The sequence below is a fragment of the Silene latifolia genome, chromosome 1 (genome assembly GCF_048544455.1).
Source record: "Silene latifolia isolate original U9 population chromosome 1, ASM4854445v1, whole genome shotgun sequence".
In the NCBI taxonomy this organism is placed as follows: domain Eukaryota; kingdom Viridiplantae; phylum Streptophyta; class Magnoliopsida; order Caryophyllales; family Caryophyllaceae; genus Silene; species Silene latifolia.
Window position 1 is genome coordinate 127,700,087 of NC_133526.1, and position 12,298 is coordinate 127,712,384.

The window sequence follows — 12,298 nt, forward strand, 5'->3', positions numbered from 1 at the left end:
CAAAATTAGAGGAGAAGTTGGCAAGTAGAAATCTCCGGATGAAAATAAGCCATACTTCATACCTAGTGTTGACAAGAATCATGGGCTAATTGGTTTGAAGCATCGAAAGTATACAAGTGCCAAGAAGAGGAAGAAAGCAAGAATGAATGACAAATTTCCTTGGCCAAGCTTCGTCTTGAAGTTAAGCAAACCATACAAATTGATGAAAGGGTATGATTGTGAAAGGAAAGGAAAGAAAGAAGAAGAAAAGAAGCTGAAGACGCCAGTCCCGAGGTCTGGACGCCCGTCCAGGACCCTCGTCACTTAAATGGTTGGCACTGTCTCAGAACCCGGGCGGATTCAGCAAAAGACGCCCGTCCTGAAAAAGGACGCTCGTATTCTACATGGGCCGCCCGTCCTAAATGTCATCTGAAACAAGATTTTGAAACTGCCAGGAAATCCGAGCGTATTTCTGAGAAGAGGCCCGTCCCGAGCAAGACGCCCGTCTCAACACAGAAGACGCATGTCTTCTTCCTGCTCCCAAAATTGCTGAACCCCTGTCTTAGAATCCGCACGGATTTGAAGGAAGACGCCCATCTTCTACTGGCACAAGACGCTCGTCCCGCATGAAAGACGCCCGTATTGCTGCCTTTTCTCGAATAATCCGGCCGGGTCCCACCCTTATCCGCTCGGATTCCCCCTACTTTTATAAAATCACCCCCTTTCTCCCTCATTTCTTCACCTTATCAAACCCTAAAACACTCATCTCCTTCCTCAACAACACTCCCTTCACATCAAAAGCCAACAAAACCCCCATTTCCTCAACTTCAAGATGATGAACCTCAAAGGCAAGGCCAAGAAGTTGGTTGAATCCACCGGAAGGAAACGCAAGGGATCATCCTCCTCAACTCCGCGAGAGGTAGCGCTACCAAGGAACTTCCGTCCCTTAATGAGAGGAGGAATTGAACAACTTGAGTACTTCCAAGAGGTGCTTTTTGAATCCGATGACCACCGCAAGAACTTTGTCAAATTGCTAGGTAAGAACTATGAACCCACTCAATTCATAGATACTAGGGTGTTGAAAATCCTTAAGATAAGGTACCCTACCGAGATGTTCTTTGATGGCCTTGGGATTGGAAAACTTTTCCATGCCCATGAGGAGACATACCTTAGTCTCACCCTTGAATTTTTGAGTAGCCTTCGCATTGTAACGAATACCCGTACAACTGTGGGCATGGAGTTTAGGTTGTGCAACCTACACCATAGTCTTTCCCTTGATCAATTTGCCTTCATTTTCGGTCTTGAAGTGCCCACCAACTATACCGATAAACCCGATAATTTCGATGTGGACTAACTTTGGAGGGCTATTTCCGGGAGGAATTTTACCGGTTTAAAGCAATGCTACACCTTCGCCATCCAACATCCGGTGATTCGAATCACCGAGCGCTTTGTGGCCAGTACCATCAATGGGAGGTACGAACAAGATAGGTGTACCCTCATTGATTTAACTTTTCTTGAGTCCTATTTGAATGTTCGAGGGACAAGGCGCTATAACTTCAACACGCCCCTTGAGATACTTACTAGGTTCAACGATTTTGCTCAAGGGACCACCCAACTCAAGACCTTTGTAATGGGAGGTCTAATTACTATTTTGGCCAACTACCTTTGCCCCGGGTTCAATGCCCGTGGGATCTATACTCCTCTTGAGGGGAGGACTTTGATTGATGAGCACACCATCTTCAACCATCACCGGTGGTGTAACTACACGCAAGGCGAGAGTGTAGAATGGTACACCAAAGGATGCACCTCAATCATCCTTTAGGGTTGGAAGATACCGGGCATTGACCCAAGATTAAGCCCATACTCGCCTCCACCAAGCTACCTCGTTGATATCCAAATTCTCGACAATCCCCCTCAAAGGGAGGAGCCGCCCCGTCAACAACAAGTACCTCGTGGGGCACCGGGAAGGCCTATTCGCCCACCCTCCTATGTACCCATCCCACCATACCCTACCCTATATACCGAATTTTAACCGGAAATCCCCAATACCCCGGGCATTAATGATTTGATGGCGCTCATGAATAGAGTGGACCTCGGGGTATATGAAGGGAGGGTCGACAACTACTTGGCCCTTTATCCCCAATACTATAACATGGCTCAACAAGGGTATGTTGACCCCAATGGTCCTAAGCCCTCTTGGGCCCAACCACAACACTTATTCCCTAATCAAGGGAACCAAGCTTGGGATCGCGACGGCGGAGGGCATTCTAGCCAAGGTGGAGGGTACTCGGGTCAAGGAAGAGAATTTGACTAAGGAGGGTATTGGGGCCAACCAAGAGGGTATGACCAAGCCGGGATCTCCCACCAACATGGCTATCAAGATGAGGATGATGACGAGTGAAAGAGGCCTACCTCATCACCTCCGTTTGTATGATATCTCTCTCCCTCTCTCTTTTGTATAAACATTGCATTTAGTGTAGTTTTAGCTTGCATTTGTGTTATATCTCATATTGCATTTGCATTAGTTAGTTCATTTAGACTAGTTTACATTGTATATATCTCACATGATTCATGTAGATAATTGCATACAGACTAGAATTCATGCATAGTCACTAATGAACAATCCTATTCATTTCTACACTAGAGATAGTGTTTAATTCGGTTTGAGGAGGTTTGATCATAAGTGACTATAGTTTAAAACATGTATCATATAATATAATTTAGATTGCATTCATTTGTTATATATGTCATATAGAATTGCATTTAGTTAGAGCATGCATTCATTCGTATCATATCATTGCATTTGTACTTTATTTCAAAAAAAAAATCAAAAAATCCAAAAACACGTTTTCCTTTTTATTCCTACCCCTACATGTACATTGAGGACAATGTCCAAAATAAAGTGGAGGATGGGAATTTATATTCGAAAAATGCATAAAAATTGAAAAATTTCGAAAAATCACAAAAACATGTCTTTTTATTTCATAAAATCAAAAACCATAAAAATTTGAAAAATTGAAAAATCCAAAAACAAGTTCATTTCCTTTGTAGTGTAGTCATGTATATATTGTTGTATATATTGTGTTTGTTCATCCTTGTTCACATTGATGACTACGCCACATCCGAGACATGAGGATATTGAAGACCGCATGGTATGATCTTTCCAATCTCCTTTTTCCTCTTTATGTTAATGACTATGTGGCTTTATTTTGATTGATGCGATATAACAATGTGAACTTAGGACTTTCATTTAGTTTATATGGCATACTAGTTGGTAGAATCATATGCATTAGGATGTTTATATGCTAGTTGCATCATGGCATGTAGTTGCATCATAGAAAAATTTTGCGAAACCGTCTACTTGGGAAGCTTGACAAGTGTATATGGGCCCTAGTAGATGCTTTTTCTTCTTAAGACTTTGATTGTTATAATACTTGTAAAACACCCTAGGATGTGTCATGCTAGTATCCTTTGACCCAGGGATTAAGGCCTAGTCAAGAGTACCTTGTGGTGTGATAACTCCTTGGCTACCGTTTATTCCAAGGTGACCCTTGAAACTATGCATCCATGCATCCATCATCCATGTTCTACCACATCTTTGTCATCAAAGGGAATGGGCACAAAAAGAAATCAATTTGAGTTCAATGAAATGAAAAGTGAAAGAAAGTTTGCAAAAAAAAAAATAAAAAAAATAAAAAAAAAATAAAAAAAAAATAAAAAAATTGCATCAAATGAAAAGAGGAGCAAAAATAGACTCCTATTCTTCAAATATAAGGCACCCTCACTACATATGGGGTGACTTTGAAAATGTTCAAAAAGAAGTGGCAAGAAAGTGTTCTCAAATGTTATATGCCACAAGAAATTGGGGGGAAAAACAAAAACAAAAGCAAACTCCCAAAGTGAAACTCAAATATCTATTGATCCCTTTATCCATCGTATCCATTTTTGTGCATGGTAGAGAGGGGACGGCCCTTCTTCTTGTCTAGGCAAGAGGGGGAATTCCGCGATCCTCCAGTGTTTCTAACACCATAGGGAGTCTACTCTTGACAAAAGCATTTAACGATTGAGGACAAAGGTACCCTAGCTTGACACAGTTTGGAGGTGATTTATTTGTACCCTTCTAGGCTTAGTAGTTTGAAGAAATTGCATCTATGAAGGAGTGTGTACCCTTGAATTGCTTCCCTTGTAGATAATTTCCGCCACTTAGATGAAGAAAGTGGATATTCTTTTGTAGATGCATCCATTACTTGATTTTGTGTGCTTTAATGATTGGATGTGTCGCCATTTTGGCAAGACCCACCTTGCCTTACAAGAAGGCATCCTACTTCATGGTTGTCTTGTTGTGAGTTGAAGGGGCGGAGTGAGACCCGCTAATTGTCTCATGTCGGCTATATTAGTAGGACAGTTTAAATAAGGGTCCGAGTTTTTGTCACCTCTTTACTCGGGACGAGTAAAGGTTCGGTTTGGGGATATTTGATGTGACCATTATTTGAGCACTAAAGACCAATCCCACAAGAATAAAAAGGAAGTGAAGAAATAGGATTCTCTCACAGAAGACGAGCGGCTTACCCACAAGACGCCCGTCCTGCAGTGACAACCCGTGCGTTCAGCTACAAAGACGCCCGGATTCCTCCAAAGAATCTGGGCGGATTCCTACGAAGATGCCCGTGCACCACCTCAACAATCCGCCCGTCTTCCTCCTTGGACGCCCGGATTCCCTTACAACAAATTTGGTTTCTTCAAGCTTCATAAAAGATGCCCATCCTTCCAAAAAGACCAGCGTTTCCCTGCTCTAAACTCAAAAGTGTAATTACTAATTTAGCCTTAGTTAACCTAATGAATCCCTACTATTAATACCCCATTTGTAATAATCAAAAGGGAGATCTCTCTTAGCTAGAACAAATCCTTCTTTATATTAGATTAGGAGTAGATTAGCATAGATTACTCTTTAATCTTTCCACAAATCTCACATTAATCTCTCCTTAATTATTGTTCAAGTTTATTATTCAAGTTTATTATTGGGAAATTGAAGATTATTGGGTTATTATTGAAGGATTGACAACTCTTCTTCATTCAATCAAGTTTCTTCTATTATTCTTTGCTTTATTGTTTGGATCATCTCAAGTTTGGTATAATTCCTTTACTCTTTAATCTTTATTGTTCATTTCTTCATTCCATTATCATGTTTATACTTGTTGTGATGATTGACACCATTAATGACATGTTTCCCATGATAATGAGTGAGTAGTCTCTTTAGCTAGGATTAATGGGTAATTAGGGGAAACCAATATAGGATTGATTCATGCTTAATCTAATATGTTCACATGATTAAATTGCTTGCTTGTTGTGGTGTCTACTTTATGCACATGTTATGTTTGATGAAATGCTAAGCCTATGAATCCTTGCATTTACAACCATCTCTTATCTACTCAACTTGACTTGTAAGATATAAACCAACTCGAGTCTTGTTAGACCATGTATAGAAGTTGAATAGGAGGAAAGTAAGTCGACTTGTAGGTGTTGTACAATCTAATCGATTCAGCTCCGGAACCCAACTCTTCATATGAACCGTAAGACATAAACCAACTCGGTTCCTTTACAACATTAATTGCTTGTAACTTTATGAACATGTTCGTATGATCAATACCATGAATCCCCTATGACCCCATGACATCCTAGTGCTTTTAGTCTTTTGTTTACATCCTTCCTTTTATTGTTTGCTTTACTTTATTGCTTGCATTAGTCTAGGACACAACTACAATCCCAAACAAATTGTGACACTAGCATAAATTGAGATAGATAGACTTAGAACCTAAAGCACACCGTCCTATGGATCGACCTCGACTTACCGTTAACTAGTTGTTTGTTGAGTATTATAAATGAGTTTGATTGGATGTGACCCGACGACATCGCTCCACGTCAATGTGTCATGCTAGTATCCTTTGACCCATGGATTAAGGCCTAGTCAAGAGTACCTTGTGGTGTGATAACTCCTTGGCTGCCGTTTATTCCAAGGTGACCCTTGAAGCCATGCAACCATCTTCCATATTCTACCACATTTTGTCATCAAAAAGGGAATGGGCACAAAAATTGTTCAAAATTTGAGTTCAAGAATTGAAATGAATGTCAAAAAGTTTGCAATTGCATCAAAAGAAAAGAGGAGTAACAAAAATGAAAATTCCTATGCTTCAAATATAAGCACCCTCACCACAAATGGGGTGACTTTGTAAATGTTCAAAAGAAAATGCTAGAAAAAGTTGAAAGTTGTCAAGTATTGAAATGTCAAACATCAAAAGAAATGGCAAAAAGAAATTGTTCTCAAAAATGTCAAATGCCACAAGAAATTGGGGGGAAAAACAACAACAGAAGCAAACTTCCATATGAAACTCAAATACAAATGATCCCTTTATCCATCGAATCCACTTTTGTGCATGGTAGAGAGGGGACGACCCTTCTTCTTGTCTAGGCAAGAAGGGGAATTCCGCGATCCTCCAGTGTTTCTAACACCATAGGGAGTCTACTCTTGACGAAAACATTTAACAATTGAGGACAAAGGTACCCTAGCTTGACACAACTTGGAGGTGATTTATTGGTATCCTTCTAGGCTTAGTAGTTTGAAGGAACCGTATCTATAATGGAGTGTGTACCCTTAAATTGCTTCCCTTTTAGATAATTTCCGCCACTTAGATGAGAAAAGTGGCTATTCTTTTTGTAGATGCATCCATTACTTGTTTTGTGTGCTTTAATGCTTGGATGTGTCGAACTGTCGCCATTTTGGCAAGCCCCACCTTGCCTTGCAAGAAGGCATCCTACCTCATGGTTGTCTTGTTGTGAGTTGAAGGGGCGGAGTGAGACCCGCTAATTGTCTCACATCGGCTATATTAATTGGTTAGTTTAAATAAGGGTCCTAGTTTTTGTCACCTCTTTACTCGGGATGAGCAAAGGTTTGGTTTGGGGATGTTTGATGTGACTCATATTTGAGCACATGTACTCCCGGAACTAACCTCGTTCATATGCTTTATAGTGCATAATTGGGTCATTTACTACCTTTAGTTTCCCATTTTGCATATTCTTTGAGGTTTTGTCTCCTTGGTAGGAAAGGAGTGCTAACCTTGCATTTACATGGCAAAATGGAGCTAAATTGATCGCATCTAATGACTAAGCATCAAAGAGAAGACATCACTAGGAGGCCTGTGTAGATAATAAAGTGAAATGGGCAATGACGAAAGTATCCTTGCAATCCCGAAATGATCCTCGCGGATAATGAAGGAAGAAAAGAAGAGAAGCAGTCTGCCGTGGCATCCGAGCGGATCACACCCAATCCGAGCGTCTCCAACCCCCACCATCCGAGCGTCCCACAGCCAAGACGCTCGTCTTGCAGCCATAGGATCCGAGCGTCTCCCAGATAACCCGCTCGGATCACAGTCCAGAGAACCCGTGCCACTTCCCAAGAGGCGCGGATCATGGCGAGACTAGCAAAACGGAGATGCTCATTTCCTTCGAGAGGAGCATTTCCTCAACTTTTCTTAAGGACTTAATAGTCATTTAAGCCCTTAGTAACCCTAATTCTTGTACCTAATCTTTAGTATAAATACCCCATTGTACTACTTAGATTAGCATGCTCTCTTAATACTTTCTTAATCAAGTTTTAATTATTCCTTAATCTTGTAATCAACTTTTAATCTAGTGTTAATACAAATCTCAATACTTAAATCTTTCCTTAATTTCTCTATTGTTCTTCATTTATTTTGGGTAATTAGATGATTATTTGGGTTTATTTGGAGGATTGACAACCTTCCATCAATCAACAAGTACTTCTATTATTCTTTGCATTATTATTTGGAATCATCTTCATAGGTATAATTCTCTCTTAACCTTGTTTAATTATTGTTAATCATTTTCATTTATTCATCATGTTTTGCCTTGCTAGTATGATTGACAACCTTGTTAGCATGTTAAACTTGATAATGAGTGAGTAGTTTCCTTAACTAGGGTTAATGGGGAATTAGGAGAAACCAACATGGGGATTGATTCATGCTTAATCTAATATGTTTTCATAATTAATTTTCTTGCTTGTTGTGATTTCAACTTATACACATGTTATGTTTGATGAAATGCGAGCCTATGAATTCTTACATTTTTTACCCATCACCTATCTTTTCAATGAGTCTTGTAAGCTTTTACATCAACTCGAGTCTCATTAGACCATGCATATAGTTGGGTAGGAAGGACTAAGTCGAGGTGTTGTACAATCTAATCGATTCGGCTTCGGGACCCAAATCTTCTTAGGGATTGTAAGCTTATACACCAACTCGATCCCATCACAACAATAAGTGCTTGCATCTAGTAGAGAACATGTTTATATGATCAACTCCCATGAATCCCCTATGAACCCATGACACCTTAGTGCTTTTAATCAATTGTTTACATCTCATTTTAATCACCTTGCTTGTTTTTATTACTTAGCTTTTATATTGTTAATTAGTTTAGTTGATCTCCTATCTCAACCCAAATTGTGACACCCTAAGAAACAACCATTTGCAATTGAAAATCCTACATCAATACCCGTCCCTTGGGATCCGACCTTTACTTACTTTTTTGCTAAGATTAGTTTGTGAAGTTATAAATATTATTTTGGTTAGGTAGCTTTTGACGACAAGTTTAACCGACACCATGTTCCATGTGAAAAAACCTCCATGTGTTGGCATATCCACAACACCGCAGTCATCAACACACTCTTGAAGTCCTCTCAACTCATAAGAAGAAACCTCATAACCCAATCTTTCACACATAGCTAAAACATTGTTGAGGTCTTCCATGACCAACCAAGGACCATTAACTACATGTCTCATATTCCTCAGGGAAGTCCTTAAAGGGATTATTTCACTCGCACTATTAAACCCATAAATCACAGATATCCACCACACCTGACTAGTAGTGCAAGTGACTTTAGTATGGATAACCTGAGCCTCACAACTAATAACATCAACTGTATAATTCCCAGCATTCCATATCACCCAGATCCTACCACCATCATGAGAAGAATTATTATGTACCAAGCTCCAGTTATTGCCAATACCTTGATGCACTTTATTAATTGAATTATTACGAACTCTAGTTTCTAATAAACTAAAGAACCCTACATTATTATTATGCAGAAACCATCTAATATTACTCTACTTATTCTCACTATTTATACCCCTCACATTCCAAAATCCAATACTACCCATTTTCAATATGAGAAGAGCTACATTCTATTTCCCCTTCCAACACTCTTTTGCAATGAACAGAATGCCTCAGGACTTCCATAAATGTTCTTCTACCATTGCCAAAACTGATCCCTCCTTGTTTAGTCATCTTAGTGATAATCCTTGCTGGGGAGAAAGATCTAAATCCAGTTGGCATAGGAATTATCATACCACCCAAACCTTCCAATCCCTGAGGGTCGGGTGAGCGCCGACCGGTATTTGGACCATATCCCTCTAAAAATCGTATTTCAACCACAGTTTCCTCATTAACAGGTTCCTCATTCACATTAGGACGAGGTACATGTACTTGTTTAGGCATCTGAACCTTTCTACCACGCCTATACCCCTTAGGCTGCTATTTTTTCCTACAATCTGTGGCAATATGACCCATGCCCTTACATTTAGAACAAAGAACTGGCTTCCACTCATAGTGGACAATTTGCCTATCCATATTACCTAATTCATCAGCAAATTGTATCACATCAGGCAATTTAGTCCCAATTTTCACTTTCACCATAACACGGGCATGCCCCAAGAAGGTTTTCAACATTGAATTACTATCACACCTAACAATTTTTCCAACAAGCTCTACAATCTTCATCAAAGGATTACCCCAGAATTTCAATGGCAACTTATAGAACCTAATCCATATGGGAACCACATCTATGGCATCCTTAACCATTTTTTACTCTAGCTCCATTTTTTGATTATAATAGGGTTGTTGTCAAAGAAAATTGGACCTGCTTGCAGCTTCCTAAATTTCATTTCCTCAATTTTAAAGCGCAGCAGAAAAGTACCATTGGAGTTAAATGAAATTTTATCATAATCAGTGTACCCCCAGACACGTTTAATAAAACCATCGATGACCTTAAATGGAGGATTAGCTCCAAGAATATAACAGTAAACTGTCATTGACCAATACTTTCAATTCAGACGCAACATCATCATCAGTAAGCTGAAGAGGACTTACCACCGAAGCTACATCTGAATCAGAAGATTTCCCCTTCTTGGAACCTCCATCCATTCAGACTCAGAACCACTTCCTTCTTCCGAAATTGAATCCATGACATTACTCAAATTATATGGACGGATTATCGAATCCTGCTCAGATGCGTGCTCATCCAGATGATTAATCCCCAAATGAACATCATCATCTTGAGCAATGATCTGATATCTCGATCCACTGGCGATATTATTTGGTGCATTATTACTATTTTTTGATCTTTTAGAGTGATTTTGTGCTATTAATCGTATGATTCTATTATATTTACGAGAATTTTTCCGAGTACGAGCCATTGTAGGAACGAAAAGAATCCCTGAATCGTGTTCTCTTACTAGCCTTTCTCTCTCATCGCTCATTAAACATAATATTATCTTTTAGAGGGAGTTCAGGATTGTGGGGATTATATGAGGGCTAGTGAACAGAGGTGGGTAATATGTGCGGAGAAAGTTGAGCAAATGTAATTGCCGCATAAGTAGTTGATTCTTGAGAATAAGACTAAGGGGGCGTTTGGTACGGGAAAGGGAAAGAGAATGAAATCAAGAAAGAGTAAGAGAGGGAAATGAATGGGATCACCCATATTATAATTGGGTGTTTGGTTGACAATTAGAGGAAAAGGGAATTAAAAGCGTGGACAGGCGGCGTCGCTGGTGGTGGTTGTGTCGGCGTCGCTGGTGGTGGTTGTGTCGGCGTCCCTGGTGGGTGTAGGGTGTAGGTGGCAGTGGTCGACGGTGTGAGAGGGTGTGGTGGGTGTTGGTGGGAGTGGTGGAAATATGGAGTAGGAGGAAGAAGGGATTATGGGGTTATGGGCTTACCCAAGGAGGGGAGGGGTAAGGATGAGAATGATTTTGGGGGTAAGGGGGGGTATGGGTTACCCTTTCTTTGTGTCAAACAAACAACAACAAAAGGAATCAACCATTTTTATTCCCTTTCCCTTTACTTATTCCCCCCAACCAAACGCCCCCTAATGATATTCTACTTATAAAAAAATTCAAGCCTATGTGGACACCACTTTAATAAATAGTTTCAAAATTAAACCAAAATGATAAATTTTTGTATTTTTGAACATTATTTAAAAAAAAAAAAATTTACTATAGCCCATTTGACAATGCGCTATGGCTGGGAAAAAAATGACAAGACTAAAATAGAAATTAAATACTTACAAATTTCGGAAAAATATCGGGTTTCTCAACCATGCTTTCAAATTTGGACAAGTTTCTTCTATCAATGAAACTAAAAATACATTAAAATAAATACAAATTTTATTAGTAGAAAGCAATACCATTACAATCCTCTATATACTAAGAAAATAAAGAATCTCAATTGTTTTTCCTCCAACATGTGTCCACCTAAATAAGGAAACAAGTGAAATTTTCTTTCATTAGACAATAATCTTTTAACTAAATATAATCTTATAATTACCTCTAATCATTTTACTAAACTCTAAATTATGATTTCCAATTAAAATAAAATAAAACTAGAATGAAAAATATAAACTATAAATTACTAAATTTTACAGTAATTCAACAATTATACTTTAGAGAATTACTTGAAATACTATTAGTTTCTTAAAAAAAAAAAAAAAGTTCAATAAAGTGAATGGATTAAAATGAAATCCTTAATTTTATGATAAAAAAATATTTTCATTACATTACATAACTTTACACACGTCTTTTTTATTAGTTTTTTTTTGTTTAATTACTCTCTCCGTCCCGGTCAATTGTTATCTATGTCATTTTACATGAAGACCAAGGAAAGAGTATAATATGTGAAATAGATCAATATATTAAAGAAAGGTAGGTCCACTTGCCTACACTCACCCACTTGTTCAATACTTACCCAATATAAAAATTCCCTATAGACTAAAAGAATAACACACCTGTGTTATTCCCGCACATATTTCTCGCTCAACGGCCTCCATATGCAATATTCCCTTCTAAAATATCCCCTTTTAATAAATTATAATCAATAATATATTGTCACCTAATTGCTGACAATCTATTTTGAGTAATAATAAATATATATAAACAGAAAATCTCAGAAAATCAAGAACAATAAATGGCAATTTTAT